Here is a 22,741-nt window from a genome sequence, read left to right on the forward strand (position 1 = left end):
GCACAAGAGTCCAGTAGCACCTATAAGACTAACAAAATTTGTGGTAGAGTATCTGAAGATATGAGCTGTGGCTCACAAAAGCTCATACTGTACCACAAATTTTGTTAGTCTTATAGGTGCTACTGGACTCTTGCTCTTCAAGCATTTGGGCTTGGAATACCATCATGGGGCTGGGGAAGACTCCCCCCCCCCACTGCAACAGAGCTGATGTGAGGAGTTATTTCCTTGTTTTTGCTGCACTATGTAAAGTATTCTGTGTGCATGGAGCAGCAAAAACAGAGAAATAACTCTCCCCCTCCCCAGCATTGTTTTGGTGTGGAGAGCTTAGGAGAGGCAGGAGCCCTTTCACCCCTGCAGCAGTATTGGAAGCCCAAATGAACTCTGCTTTAATTTTTAATAGTCGTTCCCCACCTCTAATAGCCATTCCCCACACCTGCTGTGTTGCTGTGGGAACCCAAATTGGAGAAACTGGATCCAACTCTAAAAAAGTGAACATCTAGTTTGGCTGTCAGAGAGCTGGGGGCAGGAAACAAAAAGAAAGAGGAAACAAAAAGCAAGTGTCAGGAGGTGTACAATAGAAAGGAACGAACTACTGCTTAGAGGTCCTTTCTACTGCTGAGTGACCTTGCCATTCTGCTGCAAAAGAAAAGCAGGTGTGACACCTTTGCATACTAGCAACATGACCTTCCAGAAAATAATTGTAGCTCTGCAAGGTCTCGTGATCTTAAAGTTGAACCTTTGTGACCCATCTTCAATTCTGAACTATGGGCTGGGAAGCCGACTGCTTTAGAGAACACCCAATATAGCCGTCCTGGCTAGTCCCATCATTAGGATACCACCTAATGATGGGACTTTGTCTATGGCAGAATCATGGTCTCCAGCCAATAAGTGGTCAGTCTTCTCTTTACTCTGTAGTAAAGTATACATCCTGGAATCAGCATAAGAGCTACTACATTACTCTTTTTTTTAAAAAAAAATGGATATTTTTAATTTACTCACCCCATAAAGGGGCTCAGAGTGGATTACAACATGAATAAATAATTACAATAAAACAACATTAAAATCATAAAATCCATTAGGCAGCAACCCAAGTTGCTCAACCTCCATCCAAAAACATTCCATGAGATGGGAACGGGCAGAATATATTCCAGTGGGAGACTGGGGTGAGTGGGTTCTTTATTTCTGTTCACTTGGTAATCCTTGCTGGAGACACATCTGATTCACCTTAAGTTATGTCTCACCTTCCATCATGGAAACTAGAGTGGCATATGCAGGATTCTTCAAGAGCTCTCCTGTCCATACACTGGCCAACTGATACTTGCTTGACTTGTACAGCCTGCCAATTAAGACCCTCTTCTCAATACCTGCTGTCTGTTCCTCTTGCAGAGGTGGGGTGGTATACTGGTGGGGAGAAGTGGCTATTTCCCCTGTGCTGGGTCACTCCCAAAGAGGTGATACCAAAGGTGGTTGTCCCTTTAGGGCTGGAGCACAAACTTACACTTTGTAGTTTAAAATCATCTTGTTAGCCACCTTAGATGCTAGCTAGGTAGAAAGACAAGCATATAAATAGTTTAAACTACAGAATAAACATGATCACATTGTTCTGAAATGAACTATTTCCAGCTGGACATCAAGTCAAACATAAAAAATTTCTTGCAAATAGAAAACTAGAATAAGTGTGGGTGGGGATGATGAGAAATGAAGCTCTTAGGAACCTTTTTGTTCTTTACCCTGAGATGCTGTCTTTCCATGTTTGAAGAGTTCTGTTTCTTTAAAAAGAGCAGCAATCAGGCATGCAATCCCCTGCTTCCAGTCTAAAATTATGTACCCATTGATGCTTTGAACATGCTGTCAGGTTCTTGGAGGCTTGCTGGTTTATTGCTACATGAGACTTCCTGATGTGTTGCTTTTATACACAGTGAAAGTGTACTTCATCAGCTGTATGATGTAAACCAAAAGACCTAAAGAACAGAAGAGTTTGAAGTACATGGAAGTTAACAAAATGAGAACTAAAGGTCACTGTGTAATCAACAGAGGAACTAAATGGGCTTATTAACCTGTAAATATCAAAATGCTAAAAAGCACTCCAAGCCCCCTTCACATTCTAGCTGGAGCTGAGAGACTCAGGTGCTGCCTGATACTGTCCCAGTAGAAAAGCCTCATTTTTTTGCTGGGCTTGAGGCCATCAGGGCCAGACAAGAGGATGAACTCAAATAAGAGCATTTTGGGGGAAAACATTTTTGTTGTTTTTAAGAGCTATGTATTATATTCTCTATCCTTCCTTTGGAGAACATAGTGGTGTACCTGGTTATCCCTTTCTTCATGTTATCATCGCAACCCCATGTGGTAGGTCAGGATGAGAAAGAATGATTGGCCCAAAGTTACCGAGCTTCATGATGAGCATAAATTCAAACCCAGTCCTAGACGCATATTCGAACCTCTGTAACATTTGGTCCTTGGTTCTTTCATCTTGCAACCATCTTGTCTGGCAACCCTCTCAGAACCATCTATGAACCCTCTATGGAAATTTGAGAAGAAGGGAAGAAGGAGGATGGGATAAAATGTACCCCTTTCCTATTAGGGGGACTTGGTGGTGATGGAGAGTGTCGTCAAGTCATAACTGACTTATGGTGACCCATGCTGGGATTTTCAAGGTGAGCGACTAAACAGGTGGTTTGCCATTGCCTTCCTCTGCATAGCAGCCTTGGTCTTTTGGAGGTCTCCCATTAAATTACTAACCAAAGTGGGCCCTGCTTAGCTTCTGAGATCTGATAAGATTAGGCTTGCCTTGATTATCCAGGTGAGGGTGCAAGGGGGCCTTGTGTTTGTGTTATGTGCCGTCAAGTTGCCCTATGAATGAAAGGCCTCCAAAACATCCTATCATTAACAGACTCGTTCAGATCTTGCAAACTGGAGGACGTGGCTTCTTTTATTGAGTCAAGCCATTTTATTTTAGGTCTTCCTCTTTTTCTATTGCCTTCCACTTTTCCTAGCATTATTTTCTTCTCCAGTGAGTCTGATCTTCTCATTATGTGACGAAGTACAATAGCCTCAGTTTTGTCATTTTAACTTCTAGGGAGTATTCAGGCTTGCTTTGATCTAGTACCCACTTATTTGTCTTTTTGGCTGTCCGTGGTATCCGCAAAACTCTCCTCCAGCACCACATTTCAAATGAATCAATTTTCTTGCAGGCACTTTTTTTCACTGTTTCAAGTTTCATGTACATAGTAATGGGGAATACCATAGTTTGGATTATCTTGATATTCGTCCCCAGAGAAATATCTTTATCTTTAAGAATCTTTTCTAGTTCCCTCACAGCTGATCATCCAAGTCTCAATCTTCTTCTGATTCCTTGGTTGCAGTCTCCCTTTTGGGTGATGATTGAGCTAAGGAATAGACAATTTCAATAGGAATAGAAAATTTCAAGGAATAGACAATTTCAATTTTCTCATTGTCAGTTTTAAAATTGTGTAATTTCTCAGAAGTCATTACTTTTGTCTACTTGATGTTCAGATTTAATCCTGCTTTGGAGCTTTCTCCTTTAACTATCAATAGTTGTTTCAAGTCTTCAATATTATCGGCCAGTAACATGGTGTCATCTGCATATCTCAAATTGTTAATGTTCCTTCCAACAATTTTCACTCCACCTTCTTCTAAATCCAATCCAGCTTTCCTTACGATATGCTCTGCGTAGAGGTTGAACAGGTAGGGAGATAATATGCATTGTTGTCTGACACCTTTGCCTTTTGGAAACCATTTTGTCCTCTCCTGTTCTGTCCTCACAGTAACCTCTTATCCAGAGTACAGATTGCACATCAAAACAATCAGATGTTACGGCGCCCCCATTTCTTTTAACACTATCCGTAGCCTGTCATGATCCACACAGTCAAAAGCTTTGCTGTAATCTATAAAACACAGGCTGATTTTCTGAAATTTGCTGATATGTTCCATTTGCCATTGTAAATTTGCAATGGGATCTCTATTGCCTCTTCCTTTTCTGAATCCAGCTGGAACAGCTGGCATTTCTTGTTCTATATGTGGAAAGATTCTTTGCTATAGAATTTTGAGCATCGCTTGGCTTGCATGGGAAATTAACACGATAGTCAAATATTTGTTGCACTCTTTGGCATCCCCTTTTTTGGGAATTGGAATGTAGACTGAGTATTTCCAGTTTGTGGACCATTGTTTTGTTTTCCATATTGATAGATTCTAGTAAAGATTTTGATGGACTCCGTTTCTGTAGCTTGAAATAGCTCTATTGGTATTTCATCTACTCCAGGTGCTTTGTTTCTCCCAATCGCTTTGAGTACAGCTTTCACTTCACTTTCTAAATTTCTGGTTCTTCATCAAAAGATTCTTTGTCAAAGGTGTCTGTCATCCTTCCATCTCTTTTGTATAATTATTCAGTGTATTGTTTCCATTTTTCCTTTATTTCCTTTCAGTCATTGCCTGGTTTCTTTCTCTTTTGTTAGTGTAAGAAGTGGGTCGTGATGCCTTATCAGATAGGCTGTATGAATGCTCTTTTGTTGGCTTGATGTATTCTGGGGCTAAGAGTTCTGTCAGCCATAGTATTCCCAAGGCTGGATGTCCTTTTGGACCTTCTGAGCCTCATCAGCATAGAGGGGATGAACATACTTCTTGGTTGCCTTCGTTGCCTTCAGGCAGCTCAATCCTAAGCTTTGAGTCAATGTCTCCGCTCATGCATTGACATAAATGAGGCGCCAGTCTGCCACTCCCTATGGACTTGTGCAGGAGAGTCCCGCTGGCACCTGAGTGCAGCAAAGCGAGGCGCAGCTGCTGCCAGGAGTACCCGCCTGCTGTTCCCCTGACAAACCCACTCACACTAGCCAGTGGCTGCACTGTTCCCCGACAGGCAGGTGAGGGGCAGGGGGGGAGGGGCGCAGCCAGTAGGGACGTCATGATCCCTGCTGCCCTCCAATAGCCCCCCCCCGTTAGGGAGCAGGCATCCCTGCCAGGGAGGGGGGGCAGAAGTGACAGTGAAGGTACAGATCAAACACCCACCCTCTTGCCCAGCCAGCCCCCATTTCCGATGAGGGCCAGGCCGGTGGCCGCAGCTCGGTGTGCCTGCAAATCCCGCCCCCCCCCCCCCGCCGCTGCAGCAGCGAGAAACAGGTTCCCCCTTCCTGAAAATTGGGACCAGAAAGCCTGCAGCACTTGGGAGCAGCCCCCAGGATCCGGAGAGGCATGTGGAGGGAGCAGCTTCTTCAATGAGTGACAGGAATACCCATCGGAAACCACGCGAGAGGCCAGAAGGGAGTGCAAAGCGCCCACAGACTTGCGGCACTGCCATTTGAACACATCACTGCATCACAATGTTGTGAGAATGTGGGTTGGACCTTGGGAGCCATGCCCCAGTCCAGGGGTGATGCCCCCCCAGTGGACTGATAGCCCACAGGAGCAGAGAAACTGCTCCAGGGGGGCTGCCGTTTACCCCCTCTCCGTGCCAGATTTCCCAAGTCCATCCCTGCTTCTGCAAACAGCAAAATGGAGGGTGGTCCATCCTCCCAGAGGAGGACCTTGGAGATCCTAAGATGTCGCTCTACATCCCGTACATTCTGGCAGTAACTTCCACCTTCCTCTCTGCCTGGCTTATGAGATGCCAGCAGCTCAGTCTGTCAGAGAATGAATGTCCTCAGTGGAACATCCCCCCACCCCTGCCCTGCCAGACATTCATGGGCCACACTTCAGTTCCCACCCCACTGCCTGGAGTTACATTGAGGGAAGGGAAGGGGGCAGGGAAGCTGGACAGGGCGCCACTTGACACTTGCTCCTCCTGGCAGCAGAGCCTACCCCATTGGCCCCAGCCCCAAGCCAGGAAAAATTTGCGGGGATGTGTGAGAAGACATCCTGACTGGGAGTTGGGGGCGGCGGCAGCTACTGTCAATGTCAAGGGAGCGAGCAAACATACAGGAGTTTCTTGTTTTTCAACACATATTTTATTAAACTGGGAAAGGTGCAGAGATCCTCCGGAAGTATTTCTTGCCAATGTGGCCGAGCTGTGGGCTGCCTTGTTAAACTGCTCCCTGGGCAGAACCTGAATGGCAGTCGCGGAGGCTTACTGGGCGGGGAGGGCTCAGACACTCATGCTCCTTGGTCTCCCAGACAAGTGGCGATCTGCCTGCAAGGGAAAAAGATACATGTGTTGCACGTGACGTAGGCAGGTGCCCAGCTGAGGCCAAGCCCAATCTGCAATGTCTGGGAAGGTGTCCATTAGTTGAGAGCTGTGGTGGCAGCTCCACAGGTGCAGCTCGCAACCACATGATGCATGATCCTCTGGTGAGACAGTGCTCTGCCTTGGGATAAGCTTATCCTGTGGGGGGAAAAGTCAAGTGGCTGAGGACCCTCCAGTAACAGGGTGTTACAAACACCCAGTCAACCCAATCACTGGCCATGCTTCCTCCTCTGCTGAGAGGGGCCCCAGCTGAGGGAATCTGATGAGAGCACCCACATGAGTAGCTGCCCCTCCCCCCCAATTGGCTGTGTCATGAGTAGTTTTCTGGGGAACTGCCTCTGTGGCAGGCAGTGGCTGCTGCCACCCCCCTCCCCTGCCGAGCCTCACCTGAAGAGGCTGGCAGTCAGGTGAGTTCAGGTGAGGGGGACAGCTGGCACAAATCAGCGAGCCGAGTTAGCTGCCGCCCCAGCTCCTTCTTACTTGTCAGTTCTCTCTCGCTCCTTACCAAGCTGGAACTCCAGAGTCAGATAACCTGCAAGGGGACATGGGTGGTTATTGTTAGTTAGTCAGACATTCTGGACTTTGCCCTTCTTCCCTTGAGCAAAGTTCTCCCAGTTTTCCCACTACGTCCCCCCAGTGCACTCATGGCCCACCACTGCGAGTACCCACTTTCCTGCCTCGCACACAAAGTCCCTGCGGAAAGAGGCTGTCGGCCCCTCCGGCCGCTGTCCACTTACTTGAGTTTGTGAGTGACGCAGCCAGAGGTTTTGTAGGGTGCGTGGGCAGGTGTGATTGGGCATGGGGTGGGGGGCTCACCCACCCCAGAAGTGCACTCGGATTGCTCCACTCGGTAGCCACCATCCTATGCCCCGTTCAGGCCATGGGGGCAGGGCTGGGCACAGGAGGAGGGGCCCAAGTTTTCCCATTCAATGGGCGTCTATGGGCTATGTCTGCTTTTTTTGTGGCATAACTTTCCGCTGCTGCAGGGGGCATTTCCAGGCCTGGGGAAGCTTAGGCAGCCGACTGACTTGCAGCTTGTCCCCCGCCCAGCCCCCTACATAGCCACCCGGCGTGGCCACCTGGCTGCCCAGTGTGGCCACGGGCGGCAGTCCGCCTGCAGTAGCATGCCTCCCTGCCCGCTGGCGGAAGGGAGCGTTATGCTCGTCTAAGTGCAAGTTGCGCCCACATAAGCCTTAGTTCTTATGCAGTTTCCACCCGCCCCCCCCCCCCCACTTAGGATTGGGCTGTTAATCTTATCATAGTGTTCCTTAGGGCTGGATGCATTCTGAGGATAAGTTGCTTTATTGCTGCTAACACTGAGGCAGTATCAGGTAGGGAGCCATGTTAGTCTGTAGTAGAACAGCAAGGAGCTGTATCTGAAGACGGCCACTTTGACTTTTGAAAGTTTATACCTTCAGAAAATCTTGTTGGTTTCTACGGTGCTACCAGACTCAAATAATATGGAGGTAAAAATTCTTGAGTCCATTCTCACTGCCCATGTGGGAAACTGAGGAACTTACCCCCTACAAATTGAAAGAGTCAAAATATTCTATGGCTAGTCTCTGATAAAAAGAGATAGAAACACCTTAGCCATATAACCAGAACCCTCTGTTCATGTTAGAAGGCAGGAATGATTTGAGGGAGAGGCCACACCTTGCCTGCCCATTTTAAGCTCTATCTTCGGACATGGGAACACTAGAGTTATCCCTTTGTAACTGCCTTTTCTTTCTCAACAAGAGAAATAGTTAAGTTATAATGAGAGTGCCCTGCTTTTATAGATGTTGAATACCTGCAGTTCCCTGTAGCACTACATCCATTTGCTGCTGCATATACACTTGAGATGACACGTTACTGCTGTTCCCGTTTCTTAATAGCAAGTTACTAATATGTGGCTCTGCAGGTTTTCAGCTCTGATCAATAATGGTGTTTGGATAACATCCCTTGTGGTTTTCAGCATTTTTTTACCAATCAGAACACAAGCTAGGGTTGTTGTTTCTTGTTCTGTCTTGGTGGAGATTGGTGGATACTATTCTTGTTTTTATCACTCAAGAAAATCTACAATCCACAGGCAGACTCATATTTTATAAATAATAACAATCATTAAAAAACCAGGCAACTCTAGAACCATTATCTTGTTTTGGTGGGAGAATCCCACTTTGTTAACATACCTTCAAGAAGCTTTGCATTGTGATAGCTCTCAGTAAAAATGCTTTCAAGAGCATATTATTTCTTGAAATATGCTAATCAAATGTACAAAAGGCGAGTGTAATACAAAGGAATTTTATGACTGAAGGGTTAAATAAAAGTGTATGGTATTGTATCTGAGTATGAGAGTCAAAATAATCATTTTACCCCGGTCTTCTTATGGAGAAGTCCCATAGCTTAGTGGAACATGCTTTTCTGTTAAAAGGAAAGCAGGTAAGCAAGGCTGGCAAAGACCTTGGAGAACTGCAAGCAATCATTGTAGGCAATACTGGATTATGTTGATGAACCACTTGTCTGACTCGGTATGGGGCAAATCCACATGTTCATAACACTAAGAGAAAGATATATCAGCTAGAGCCAGGATAACCATTGTATGACTCTAGAAGGTATTTTAGTTTTGTTGCCTGAAAAAAAAAATCCATCCGTTTTTAAAGCGCTATCACCCCATGGGTTTATTGTGGGGTTTGTTGCGGGCGAGGTGGGGCATATATCACCTGCTCCTACCCTAATATAAATTAAATTGTTTAGTTTTGATTCAGGCTTCTTTGACACAGACTGAGTGTTTTGGCAGCTCCTTTGAACGCTGTTGCCATGTTTCACATACAGAAAGCAGAGTGGCAACAGTGCAATAACTGCCCTGCTGGGTCAAGACATCATCCTTCAGTCTGCCATTAGGTTTCAAATAGCAGCCATATCCAGATGCCTTTAGAAGCTCATAAGCAAGGCATGAAAGTGGTAGCTTTTCCTCTCTGCCCCTGGCTGGTTCAGAGGTATATTGGCATGGGGCCCAAAATCCACAGACTTTGCAGAGTGGGACTTATGCAATTCCTTCTCCTACTACAGCCCTCTGACACCCCCCCCCCCATTTTATTCTTGATAGTTAGCAGACCCTCAGGACAGCAGGAGGAAATGGGGATCTGCAGTGGGATGGTGGAATGATGGCAATAGTGACCTCTTCTTCTGTAAATGGAAATGCCATTTCATCAGGGGAACTGCATGGTAGCTTGCTAATTTCAAGCACAAAGGTTTCATTCCACTATCATAGATAACAGTAGAGATGCAACTGGATTTCTTATCCCTTCTGATTCTACAGAACCCATGAGTCTTTTTTGTTGTACCATTTTCTGTTTCCTTGTAATGAATTTTTTCTCTGTAATACATATTTCCATATTATTTGTGCATCAGTAAATCAACATTGTATGTACATTATATATATAAATGACTTTTGTTATATATATCAGGACATAAAACATGTAAATGAAACAAATCATCAATACCGGCAATGAAAAGAGGCAGACCAAAACTGATTAGGTAACCCAAAAAAGTTGAGACGCAAATGTCCGGGGTCAGCAGCCCAGCCCCCGGACTTGCTGGCAGGCAGCGGCGGGGGGCAGCCGGGAGACAGCAGTTCAACCGTTCTGACTGGCAAACAAAGCCAGAACCTGCCTACTCCAGGGGAAAGGGGCGAAAGGCCAAAGCCTCAGAAGGCTGGGGGGAGCAGGGAGAGGCCAGCTAGTCCCACCCTCCAGGGGGAAGAGAGGGGGCTAAACAGGCTAGAGGTAAAGGGCCAAGGCAGGGGGAATAGAGACCCAGAGCCCTTACCAGCCAAGGAGGAGAAGCAGCCACTACAGCCCAGAGCCACGCCCCGGCGAGAGGACAGTAGCCTGGCTCAGGAGTTGCTAGGAGCCAAGCCCCTCCAGGTGGAGCTGCCACAGGCATTCTGGGGTAGGAGATGGGTAGCCCCGCCCAGCAGCAATGAGCAGGCAGCCCAGAAGCTGGCCAGGGCAATTCCTCACGAGCAAGGCCAAGGAGGCTCAGCAGCACAGCAGCCGGCTGGGGCAGTTCCTCGTGAGCAAGGCCAGGCTAGCTCAGCAGTTCAAAGGCCTACTGGGGCAGCTCCTCATGAGCAAGGCCAAGGAGACCTCAGCTGGGGATGGCTCGCATTCAACCCCACCCTGCCAGTAAGGCAAGGAAGCCAAGAAGGGATTAGTGGTAGGAGGGAAACACCTGAGGGAAGGCACAGCTGGGCCAAGTCAGGACAGGGAACAAGTCTAGAAGGAGGGCGGGGCGGGGAAAGGAAACCCTATATAAGGTGGCTGGGAAGAGCTCTGAGGTGGTGGGTGTGAGTAAGGAGAGATGGTGTGGAGTGAGAGCAGAGCAGTGTGAGAGTGGAGGCTTGGAGGAGAGTTCTGGGAGGAGGAGATGATGATGGAGGACGCAGAGGGTAAGCGGACCAGGTTGAGCAGGCCAGCGAGTGGATTGAGAGGGAGCCAGGGTGATGTATACTGCCCCTCCTTCCACAGAGCAGGGTCCTGCAGCATCCCTGGCACCCCTCTGATGTCAGGGCCGGCCCAGCTGGGGCCCTGCCCAGCGGCGGCAGTGACAAGCCCTGACAGCAAACTCCAAAAATGACTGAAGACAATGACAATATATGGAAACAAAAAACAATCAAAAGGGGCGTATTCATCCATTCTCACACAATTAACATATTAATATATTAACTACTGTTTTCCTATTTTCCTGATTTCTTAAGATAAGAGTCACATGCTGATTTTACATTGTAAGATTTCTAGGGAAGGTAAAAGTCAGAGGTTTTGAAATGGATTTTGGCCAGTAGTGCTTAATTGGAGAAACCATCTTCTATTATAGACCAGTATTTAGTCCCAAGCCTAGATAAAACTAGTTATGAAATTATTTGGTTCCATAGTAAGACACTACTACTCAGGGCTTTTTGGGGGGGAAAGAGGTGGTAGAACTATTATCACATGTGTGCATGTGAAGTGTGTGCGCGCTCCCAGAAATGTGTGATGATGTCACTCCTGGAAGTGATGCCACTCCTGGGAGTGATGCCACTTCCCAGAACCCAGCACAATGCATTACGACAAGATAAATGTTAGTAAGCTTTGAAAATTACAGTAGTATAAGAAAGGTTTTTTTCCCTTTCTGTATCCTCTACAAAAAGTGGAATCTTCCATTCTCTTTCCCAAACATTTCATTTCTTTGGAATCATGTTTTAAAATATGCAAGAAGGAGGGGGCCTCTAAAAATCCAAAACCCATCTCACAAATCTACATTCTAACAGATTTCCTCTGCCAGCGTAGAAAAAAAATTCTAAAACTCTTTCTCAAAATTCCACAGAGTCTGAAATTCCTAATCTAATGAATATTGAATTTTCAAGGAGGGTTTTGCTTTACTGGAGCAATTCTAAATTAGATACTCAACTTTAGCTGTATTAGAGTTATACTTGGTTTAAAAAGAGAAGGGCAGGCTCTAAGGCCAAGTAATTTTCTGCACAGTTATGGTATATACTGATTCATAATAACTCTGCCATTGCTATGCTAGATTAGTTCTCTATTATGAGTATTCTTATTTATTATTTATTTACTCAAGGTAGCTTACATCATTCTCCTGTCCTCTCTTTTATCCCTGCAATAATCCTGTGAGGTTGGTTAGACTGTGTATGACTGGCCCAAGGTCATCCAGGTAGCTTTCATGGCAGAGTGGTGATTTGAACCTCATTCTCTCGAATCCTAGTCCAACACCTTAACCACTACACCATATTATGTTATTAACGAGAATGCAAAAATGGCTAAGTAAAGCCACAATATTTTAGCAGTGTTTAGAGTCCGTAGCATTCCTTTCCAAATTAGTTGTCCATTCCTTTAAAGTAACTGCATTCTGCTTTGTTTGTACAGCTTCTTTTTTGTTTGTTTGGGTTCTGTGGGGCTAATTTATGAACCAAACTTGGCAACACAAATGTAAGTTAAGGATTTTTTTTTAAACCAAACCTTTCAACATAATACAATTATGTTTTTAACCAAACTCATAGGTGCAACAAAGAACAGAAACTTGCAGCCAATAATGTCTTTAAATTCAGCCAAGTAACTGGTTGTCTTTTGAAACCACTTCAGGGGTAAGCAAGGTCCAACTTTTCAGGTCCCACCAAATGCCAGAGTCCTTTGCTACAGTCCTCTTTGATTATGGAGCAAACTGGAATCCATGCTTCTGTTTTTAGCTGGGAATTACAGCCCTGCAATAATATGATTGCGGTAATAATACCAAACTAAATATAACACACACACACACAACTTTTACTCACTATTGTTCACATACGTTTCCCATTACCTTATTCAAGGTAATAAGGGCACACAAAATTTTATCATGCTCCTCTGCAACCAGCCTTCTCAGCTGCTCAGCTCCAAACACTGACTCTGCCCTACTGGGTTAAACTAACTAGGTCATGGGGTTATGTTTGCATTTGATGCATGTATTTATTGTTATTTATTTAAAACATTTATTAGCTGCCTTTCCTCCAAAAAGGACCTCAAGGTGGCTGGGGTTCCTTTTTAATATAAATATAAGAACAGTAAAAAAGAAGATTTTAAAACAGTGAAAATACATTAGTGGTTTAGCAAAAGCCATCCTAAATAAAACCGTCTTCAGCTGCCTCCTGAAGATAAAATGGGGGGCAGGCACACCTCCTGGGGATATTGTTCCATAATTATGGAACTGCTACCAAAAAGGCCCTCTCCTGTATACCCCCCAGCTGAGCTTCTTTGGTTGATGGGACAGTCAGGAGGTCCTCTCCCTGTGATCTTTACTCCCAGGCAGGAACATATGGGAGCAGACAGTCCTTCAGCTATCCTGGTCCCAAGCCATGTAGGGCTTTAAAGGGTAGAACCAGCACCTTGATCTGTGCGTGGGAGCAGATCCGTACCAGTGTAGTTGCTCTAATATTGGGGTCATACGTTCTCGAAAGCTGGCCCAGACCAACCCGCTACCTGCAGCATTCTGCACTCGCTGCAACTTCTGAACCATCTTCCATGGTATTCAGTATTGTAAACAGGACTATATTCAGTAACCTGTAGTGATTTAGGGTGCAATTCTAAGGACTTTTCCTGAGAGTAAGCTCCATTGAATAACAAGATCTTACTTCTGAGAAGACCATCTTAGGATGGTTCCCTAACTCCCAATAAAGTTGATAAATGGTGTTTGTAAGTCACTCCCTGTAACCAAGGGCATACGCTTCACCACCACAGACCATTCTGTCATCTGTCACCTTTATATTAAATATGGCAAAGTCTTATAAGCAGAAATTATAGTTTTGATGAATAAAGGCTCTTCCCGCTCCGCAACACACCTTCCCATTCAAATGTAAATTATATACTGCTCAGAATATTTTTGACAAATACAGCATTACAGTAGGTTATTCTTTCTGTGCTAATACTGAAGGTTTTCCTTGTCTTCAGTATTAGTACAGAGCTGATAACCTGCATTTGTATCCTGATCCTACACAACAAATGCTAATGCCATGCACTAAATTTTTTTTGTTCTGAAATGAATGCTAATTTTAAACTCCCCCCTCCAAAAGCTGTTAATAAAAAAGACGGATAGTAAAAATCTCTAATAGCACGACAGTTGCTTGTCTTCAGAGTCTGTGGATGCCATCTACAGACAAGCAGCTATCTTTACAGCTTGAATGTGTAAAAAGACTCATTTCTGAGAAACATTTTTAGAGCTCAGGATGACCCTGTTGGTCCTTATATTTAAAGGAAGATGTGTAGTTAAAATACATTATCTTTACTAAAGATACGGGAAATTATTTTTAAAAATTTAAAAACTGATTTGGGGTTGTTTATTTACTTCACTGAGTTGCCTCACAGCATTCTCTTATATCTTCATATTCATATTTATGTGTAATGCTTTGCCCTCACTTTTCAAAGACTTATCAGCAACTTTGGAATTTTTAAGGCAACTTTGTTGATTAGGTTCTTGAGTTTTGGTTGGTCTGGGGGTAAGTGTAGTTTCAAAACCTGGATGCTATTGAGGAAGCATGGGGGGATGGACAGTTTATCAATCCCAGCCCATTCCCCAAATCCTCCCTTTCAGGATTCTCTTAGAGTCTTGAGCCTCTAAGAATTTAGAGAATCTAATTGTGGTTAATTCACCCCTCCCCCTGTCACTCAGTTGCCTTCAATATTCTATCTCTTCTTGAGCATTTTCAGTCTTCATGAGACCATTTTCCGCATATTTTTCTGCATAGCTGTAGAGAAAAATAGGTGAACAACCATCCCTTGTCTGTGGGTGGCCTTGTGTGGCTTTCATTATGCAAACGGGGGCTGGCCAGGGTACTATTGTCCTTTCTAGTCACCCTTACCACATGTGTAGAGAAATCACACTATGTGTGAACCTGAAACAGGATTCTGGTGGGAGGTATGTATCAAGACTGAATAGATGGGTGTTATCCCTTTCAGATAAAAAATGGTAATTTCATATATTGAAAGGGTCTCACGTACTGCATTTTCTCCATATGCATGGTAAAACAAAGTGATAGGACTTATTAGAAGTAGGGATGCTATTGTTTGTGTGTGTGTGGGTGAAAACTGAAGGGCATTTTGTTAATGTGTGTATATTTTATTTTACAATTGTGGTTTATATTTGCTCCAGAAGTCATTCCCCCCGCCCCTTTGGATAGAAGAATGGAGTATAGTTTTAACTTAAAGCTCACTGGATAACCTTGAGTAAGTGACTCTTTCTTAGTATAGCCTATCTCACAAAATTGTTGTGATGAAAAAATGGAGAACCATGTATGCTGCCCTGCATCTGTTGAAGAAAGGGTGGGATAAAAATGGTCTAGAAAGATACATGCATTCCAGCCATATCTCAGAATCATCTGAGACGGGGCAAGAGCTCTAAATATTTAAGTAGTTCCTGTACAGTTCCATTTTAAACAATGAAAGTTTTTAAGATTAGGAGGAAACAAATAGTTCTAGTCCTGGGTTCAGTTAAACTGGTAGGATAGCAACTTCAGACGCATTCAGATGGACAATTTTCATTTAGCACATGTGCTACATCAGAACGCTGAAAGTGCTTTTGAACAAACACAGCTTTTTCTGACAAATTGTGGGTCCCTGGCAATATAGAATGTTCGCCTACTGTAATGAGGGTGGTTATGATTTGGGAAGACCCTGATTCAAATCTCGCATCTACAGTGACTCATAAGATGTTTTTGGGAAACCATTCTCTCTCACACTTGCATTTGCTATGAGGGGATAATTTGATTTGCTTCACATCCTAGGATAACTGAAATATATCCCAGGAACTCAGGTTGTGCTGTTCAGAAAGTTGTGTGTGTGAGGGGAGGCAGGGGGAAGATACGTTCAAATGGCTCTGCCATCATGCAACTATCTTTATTAAGTGAAAGGATTCATTAGATCTATACCTACAATTTTAGTCCTGCTGCTAGTCTTGTGTTGTATTATTGATGTTTCACTGTTGCTTTTATTGTTTTTAAGTTCTGTCTTTTGAATTTTTACGTGTTGTTTTTTAAGATGCTCTGAGGACTATATGCAGGTAAATAGGGTAAGTAACAAATAAGCATCATTCCTTAGAAGTAAATGCCTTTGAATTTACTTCCAAGTTACTGTTCTTAGTACTGCAAACTTTAGCATAGCTTATGTAGGATATCCATCACAATGTAAGGCAATTGCAGCATGCTGTTGCAACCCCAGACAGAGCTATACCCTTCTAAGCCCATTGACTTGGGAAGGAGAGCAAAACAATGGCATTTTAAAGGTGCTAATTAAACACGACTATTCATGGCTTCAAAATTATATGCTGATATACTAAGTATAGAAGTAACAGGTAGGGAGACCTGGAAAGAATTGGGGAGGGGGCATTACATTTTCCTTCCCCCCACTATTTATTATTTCTCTTCCCTGAAAGCCCCCATAGTCTCTTTCCCTGCTTTCTTCTCCTCTTCCCACCAGCCAACCTATCTTTATCTGCACCCCATCTTTTTCTTTCTTTCCTTCCCCTGGCAGCTTCCACCTCTGAAAACTATGGCTGAATTGTGCAGCGCCACTGAGCTGGACCCAGTGCTGGCTCGGCCACCAGTTGTGCAGTAGCTGAACTGGCAAGGACTTGCGGTGGCACCTTATTTTCCCTTGTATTCCCCTCCCTACAATATTTCCTCTTTCCCTTCTCATGGCAGTCTCAGCCCTCATATCCTCACCTTTTTGAGTTTGGTGTAGTGGTTAAAAGCATGGGACTCTAATCTGGAGAGCTGGGTTTGATTCCCCATGCCTCCACTTGAAGCCTGCTGGGTGACCTTGGGCCAGTCACAGCTCTCCGGAGCTCTCTCAGCCCCACCCAGCTCACAAGGTGTTTTGTTGTGGGGATAATAGCGGCATACTTTGTAAACTGCTCTGAGTGGGCATTAAGTTGTCCTGACGGGTGGTATATAAATTGAATGTTATTATTATATATTATTTTACCTTTCCCTACTTGCCTCTGTCCTTTCCATGTACCAACCAACCTACCTTGTATCTGTTTTCTATCTTTAGCTATATTATTTATTTACTTCATTTATACCCCAACTTTGTCCACAATGGGAATCTAAAACGGGTAGCTTCATTTTCTTTTCCTCCGTTTTATTCTCACAACAATCCTGAGAGTGTGACTGGTCCAAGGTCATCTTGTAAGCTTCCATGGCAAAGTGGTGATTCAAACCTGCGTCTTCAGATTCTAGTCTGAAACTCAAACCACTACACTACATTGGTGGCAGCTGTTGAACAGTAGCAAGCAGCCAAGCCTGGGTGAGTCACACAGATTGCATGGTATCAAGTTTCCAGGAATTGCTCCCGGGCCTAGCCTTAACGTGTCCTCCTTGAAAGGCCAAAACGTCCCTGGAAAGGTCCCTGCCTTTTTACTGAGAGAAACAAAGACTTGAAAGCTGGCAGTACAGTTGAGGTTGTTTTGCAAGCCCCACAATCACTACTCATAGAGCATTCATTTCTGTTATTGGGAGGTGGGTTAACTTCCATATGTCTCTCTCTCTCTCTCTCTCTCGGTGTTTAGATTTCAGATTTTTCTGCAATCCTGGTTTGTTTGCCAGGTTTGTAGTAATACCTGTCTGGTTTGTTCATGGCTCCGGTCTCTGAATTTAAGCATCGACAGAGTTGGCCATGTTGAGAATTAGATTTATTGATTTGTGAATTATCTGTATTATTATTGGTTAGTGAATTATCAGTAACTGAAAATGCACAGCATGTTTCTGGCTAAATATTACAAAAATACTTTGTCTGTAAAAGGATTGTATACATGAGCTCCCCAACCCAATTAATACATAATAAACAATGTGGATGCTCCCAACAGTGCTACAATTTCCCAGCTTTGAAAGAGGGGGCATTATCAGAGAAAATGAAGGAGGAGAAAAGGATTAAAGTATTCCTTGTAGACAATTGGTTAAATTTTTATGTACTTTATTATATAGCCACGGAGAAATAAAACTTACGTATAGAATGTAACCTTGTATTTGCCTTGAATTAATTTTAACTCGGTTGTCATACATTTTCCCTGGACTTCAATCATTTCTTTTCTGTGATCTGGAAAGACATGTCCTCTGTCCACTGTGATGACTTTGACTGGCTATGTGTGAGGAAAGCGGTTTTAAGGCCAAAGAGCTTAAAGAAGTAAATCCTGTCTTCCTACTTCAGATAAAAATAGTGGTTCCAAAGGGAGCACTGGAACAGAATTCAGTTTAACTGTGTTAATTTTTAATGGGGGAATTTCTCCTGTGAATACATTGAAATAAAAACTGATTTTGTCAGGAATATGTTTTAACCATTTCAACAGTACCTCCCAAATTGTTTTTATAATATTGGACTTTCATATTATAATCATTTGCAATTTGCCGTTCTTAAACCATTATGATGTAGACAAAATTTGATGAAGCTCAGTGCAATCTTATGCAGAAATAAGTCCCACTTTATTCAGTGGCATTTACCCCCAGACAAGCGTGAATAGGATTGCAGCTGCAATCAAGAAACACGGGCCTAAAAAGTTACAAGTTATAATCCCAGGTTTTCCAATTGGATTACTCATGTGTAGTTGCTTACAGAATACAACTGTAGCTGACAGTCCATGTGGTCCTAAAGATACCTTTAATGTGTTTTACGTAGATTTGGATATGGACTGTCTAATCTGTTTCCTTTTAATTTGAGGTGAATACCTGCACATCTGGAAACTGTGGTTTTCCTACTCACAGAGCTGCCCCATTCATTTCAGTAGAGCTTGTATTGGCTGAGTGGTTGGAGGATTATACTGTCTGGGAGGTTTGCCAGATTAATTTGGACTGCTGCCTGTTGTTCAATCTGGAGCCACTGAAGCCCTTGGTTTCTCTGGGACCCTGCTGCCAGATATTCCATATGGGAGGCCCAGAAATATAGCCTAACATTAGGGAGATTTAGTTCTCCCATGTCTCAATGGGCCTATACATTTTTAATGACAATTCTTGTTTTTTGCCTACTAAATGAACCTTGAAAAGGTCTTGTGGAGCTTATTAAAGTGTGAGGTTTTAAATTTTCTGAAACAGTTGTAGTTGATATAAGAGACTAGGGAGGGTATTTATTTTAGGAAGCTGTATTCTTTCCATAATTGGTGTAGGGAGATTCATCCACCTATCCAGATGATCCTTAACATTCAGTGGCATCAGGTTTGTGCTTGGTTGCTGAATGGTGTCATTAGCATGTTAAATGAGAATACGAGCATGGAGTATATGGGCTTGAGTTGTTTGTGGATCAGAGATAGGGTAGGTGAAAATTTTTTAGTGCAGTTTGTTTACGCATAACGCCTCTGGTCCAGCAGAAGAAACCCTACCCTGTACAACTGGGGATTGATTCTTCACCATCAAACAAAGCTCAGACCCTTAATTTGTGCCCACGGGGCTCTACAATTCAATAGTCAACAAAACATGGGGAACCCGTAAGTTGTCCTCACCCACTTGCTGAGGTGCAAAAGCAGCTTGAGGGAAGAGGTGATTTTTAAGCAAATTACAGAAAAGGTTAAACAGCTGCTTCTTCCCACCACTTCTCTGTTCAGACTGGAGTCCTTTGAGGATGTCTTGCACTTGGGGGGAAATTACTGGGTGGGGGTAGATGGTTGGGTGGGAATCATGCAACTGGTCTTTCTGTGTAGTTCTCCTGCATACATCTTATCTGTGACTTCTGTCTCTCTGTCCTGATGTTTAGAAACAATGTTCTTTGAGATAGCATCTCATTTCAGTCTTACTTTGTTCCTCCAAATTGTGTGTATGTTAATAATGCATACACTGGTGTAAAAATATAGCCATTGTACTTAAGGCAATGATGCTGAATCATAAAGCAATTTAAAGATATGGGATGGCAGCATTTTAAAGAGAAAACAGAGTAGTTTGAGTGCCATTTTAGGGAAGGGCAGAATAGAAATATTTAACTGAATACATAACATACACACTTTGGGGGCATTTTGCACTAAACCCTGAAATCATTTTTCAACTTGATTTTAAGAAGCTACTCTGAATTGTTTAGGTGTACTGGAATATTTCTGGGAGTGTGTCCAGGACACAGGCCTTAATTGGAGCTCAGGTTTAGCTCCCAATTGAGCCCCCATCACTTTCATTTTAAACCAGCAAGATATGAGAACAGTGACACCTTAGAGACAACAAGATTTTCAGAGTGTAAACTTTTGCGAGTTAGTGCTCCCTTCTTCAAGGAGCTATGGAGATTGCTCTGGAGATTATAGATAACCCCTTGATAGCCCTCCTGTTTCAGGAAAGGGTTATGTTCAAGTGTTACCAGGGCATGAAGAGGAGAGCTGTCTGTTTAGAGAGGAGCAGGATGCAGAAAAAGGTCCGTGTTGTGAGTTTGAGGAGATGGATTTTTAGGCTATGAAGCAGCAGTGAAATATCACTTTGTAACCATTCTCAGCAGGAACTGTTGGAGAACAACAGTTTGCTTATTAAACAAACTGTATCTCAATGTTGAATTTACTCCAGTAACAATTATGAGTGAGGAGGGCTGAATTTAGAGAATTGGCTGCCCAGTTTGGTGAAGACTCAGGGAACAGGAGGGAGGGGACCCTGTGCGTATTAGGGTCAGGGCTTTCAACCTGATATATAGAGACTAGATGGTTGGTGACCCCCCCCCCCCGGATTGCCTGTGTAGCCCAGAAACTAAAAGGAGGTTTGTGGCAGTGTGTAATAGGGTCACACGTGCATCTTCCCATCCGGGTGGCTTGCTAATGCATTTGGACTGCCTTCGTTACAGGAAGATCGTACGAAAACAGGTTTGAGAAAAACTTAGCAAGGACAAGGAACCCCTAGAAAGTGGACAATGAGCAAACCAGGGTATATGGGCATTCCAGCTCTCTATCCTGCTGATGTCTGAATGCCAGAGGAGAGAGAAACCTTCATGTGAATGCAGCCACAGTCCTGTAATTTTATAATGGGAAAAGCTTCCTCCATTATATTTCTTAAATATCAGAGAACCCATCCCACAATACAATCCACAATACAGTATTAATCAGTGTTACTACTTTACCATAAATGTTTTCCTTTCTGCAGAGAGCAGCCAGGGATGGTACATTTTCTCTCTCAGTGCTCATAGCTTGACCATTTTGCCAGACATGATGACCTCTGTAGTAATATATTTTATTCTTCAATCAAAGTCAGTGTCTGGCAGCTGCAAAAATCAAGTGTATGCTACTGTTAACCAAGGGCTCATTTCTATTTTCAGCACAAGTTGCAGGAAGGTATATTGGTGAACGTCATATATATATGTTATGATAAGAAAAATAATAAATGTTGGGTCTTTTTGTAGAGTGAGCTATTTTTACAATTGTACCTTGAAATGTTCGCGACTTGAGTTCAATCCTGGCGGAAGCTGGGTTCAAGTAACCGGCACAAGGTTGACTCAGCCTTCCATCCTTCCGAGGTCGGTAAAATGAGTACCCAGTTTCCTGGGGGTAAAGTGTAGATGACTGGGGAAGGCAATGGGAAACCACCCCATAAAAAGTCTGCCAAGAAAATGTTGTGATGTGACGTCCCCCATGGGTCAGTAATGACTCAGTGCTTGCACAGGGGGCTACTTTTACCTTGAAATGAGTGATCAAAATGCATCACAATATAGTTTCATTTATTTATATTCCACAAGATGGTTTTATTTATTCATTTTACTTTATAGGCCACATATTTTGCTGAAACTGAAGGTGGATTACAGAATATGAAACAGGTCAATTAGCATGAAACAACCAATAGTGCAATAGGAGTAGGATTCAGAATTAGAGAACGATGCAAGTGATGAACTAAGGCCAGGTATAGTTCTAAACAATTCAGACCATGAATTACAAGATAAGGACAATAGATGATAACTACAATAATCATTGCAGCAGATAACAATCCTATTACATTATAAAGGTGTCCTTCTGGGCTGGTTCATTCTGCTGCTGTTCTAATCTCGTTTTAAAAATGCCCTCTTGACCATTACTGTTTTGCACATTCTGCGGAATGACTGTGGGAGGCTCAGGCAGACCTGTTCCATAAACTGGGTATCACCATTGCAAAAGCTAGTGAACAGGCAAGCTGTGATCTTACCCGTTATCGGGGCACCTTTAAGAGGCTTTGCTTGGATGAGTGAAGCTGTTTCAGTTAGATAACTTAAATTTGGTACAAACCCAAGATAGCCTGACACTAGACAAATCAAGGGGCATTTCTGCCTATAAAAGGAACCAAATGAGTATCCCCTCCAGTAGTCAGTTCATTCTGAAATGACATCGTACTAGAACTCTGAAAATGATAGTTATGAGTCTCTAGAAGTGGAAGGCACGTATCATTGTAGGAAGATAAAGGGCCGTGCCTCCAGTTCTTAGAATTGGAAAACCTAAGATAAAAGGTACATTGTGACCCCCCCCCTGCATTTTAAAGGCCTGGTACAAATGCCGTTCTTTGGAGCTAGGGACGTTCTTTTAGTACTCATGAACTTCATTATGGTACTCATGAACAGATAATTCTGATAATGCGTATTTGTGGAACACTCCGTACTTTCTTCATAATAGTGACCAGCAGTCTAGCACAAACCAAGTAGCACGTGAAACAGTATGCTGTAGTGAGGCTTAGATGGTGTGTGGGCGTGGGGAAGCTTTTCCAATTATTGCAGCAAGGAACTGCAATAATTGTAAACTGTAAATAAATAATTATAAAGTTGCCCATGGCTTCATTGCAATCCCCGAAGCGTACTAATGGTCGTCGGACTCTTATGCGCATTTACTCGGAAAGGAGATTTCTTGCCGAACAAGTTTGCAAAGGATCGCACCCTCCCTTTACCTACATTTTACTTGGGAAGAAATCCCATTAAATTAGGCAAGATTAGTACGTGAGTAAGCTTCAGCGGGAGCAACAGACTTTCTGAACTGTGGGCGGAAATAACAACAGTGAAGCGTCACACTCCCGTCCCGATCCGCATGCGCGAGATTTCTGCACTCGTTTTCGAGAATGGCCTGGGGCGTGCAAAAAAAGAGGAAAGCTGA

This window comes from Eublepharis macularius, chromosome 6 (assembly GCF_028583425.1).
Source record: "Eublepharis macularius isolate TG4126 chromosome 6, MPM_Emac_v1.0, whole genome shotgun sequence".
Classification (NCBI taxonomy): domain Eukaryota; kingdom Metazoa; phylum Chordata; class Lepidosauria; order Squamata; family Eublepharidae; genus Eublepharis; species Eublepharis macularius.